General features: G+C 33.5%; 2 protein-coding genes across 2 annotated transcripts in view; one reads left to right on the forward strand and one right to left on the reverse strand.

Annotated features, from left to right (window-relative positions):
* The window catches only part of ECD (ecdysoneless cell cycle regulator), a 40,933-nt gene that overhangs the window by 28,542 nt on the left and 11,279 nt on the right, over positions 1-1,112 (reverse strand). The window lies entirely within an intron of this gene.
* Positions 1-1,112, forward strand: part of FAM149B1 (family with sequence similarity 149 member B1) — a 55,619-nt gene that overhangs the window by 3,262 nt on the left and 51,245 nt on the right. Inside the window, exon 2 of the mRNA XM_019624663.1 lies at positions 449-553. The gene's annotated coding sequence lies outside the window, so the exon portion shown is untranslated. The remainder of the gene's footprint in view (positions 1-448; positions 554-1,112) is intronic.

A 1,112-nucleotide genomic window follows, 5' to 3' on the forward strand; every position in this document is an offset into this window, starting at 1 on the left:
GTGGCTATACTATTTCACATTCCCACCAGCAATACATGAGACATCTAGTTTCTCCATGTCCTCGCCTGCATTTTGTTATCACCATATTTTATTTTAGCTGTTCTAATAGGTGTGTGGTTATACTTTGTATTTTCAATTTGCAGTGAAATTTTAATATATTTTAACTCATATCTAAAACATTTTCACTTTACAATATAACCAAGATAAAATATTAATGAGATACTGTATATTATTGTGCTAAGAGTTCAAAATCCTGTGTGTTACACTTAAAGTGTAACATCCGTGCATCTCATTTCTGACTAACCACATTTTAATTGCTAGTGGTTAGTGTACTAGACAGTGCAGTCCCAGAGCAGCAAGAAATAGGAGACTAGCTTCTAGGTCAAGTTTCTGAAAAGTATCTATGTTTTGTTTACAGTAAATGTAACTTTCTTTTTATCTTTCACAGGAAAGGAATAACAAAATATGCTCTTAATCATCATCCCCTTCCAGAGCAGCTGGATGAACTGTCCTCTACCAATGGCAGCCATGAAAAAGACACAAGTTCCCAAAGGTAATAACACAAAGTGTACTTGTTTGCTTATTATACTTGTTAATGGCAAAGGTTTTGCTTTTTGGCTTAGGATTGGTATCAGGCCTTGTACTAATGAAAGAAAACAAATTTTTATCACATTTTCAGTACCATTCAACTTCATTCTGGAACAGCTAATGGAAACACATCACACTTATTTTCACAGCCTTTGCAAAGTGGTATTATAAAGCAGTTAAAAGCATAAACTCAGGAGGAGTCCAACAGATCCGATTTTAATCCTGGTTCTGCCATTTATTAACTGAGTAAAATTGGGCAAGTTACTTACCTGATAATATTCCCTCTTAAAGAGTGTTGTGAATATAAGTGAGATAAAGTATGCAAAACTTGGCACAATGCTTAGTACATGGTAAATGATGAGTAAAAATTTGCTGCATATATTATTTTAAGAAATAGAACACAGGAGACTATAACTTCAAAGAGGGTTCTGAGAAGCAATGTGGTATCATAGGAAAAATTATAGTCATAAAACTTAGTTTCAAAATATACAACTAAATCTCAGATTCTGTGCCTTGAAAATGAG

Source organism: Hipposideros armiger, unplaced genomic scaffold, assembly GCF_001890085.2.
Source record: "Hipposideros armiger isolate ML-2016 unplaced genomic scaffold, ASM189008v1 scaffold_15, whole genome shotgun sequence".
Taxonomy (NCBI): Eukaryota; Metazoa; Chordata; class Mammalia; order Chiroptera; family Hipposideridae; genus Hipposideros; species Hipposideros armiger.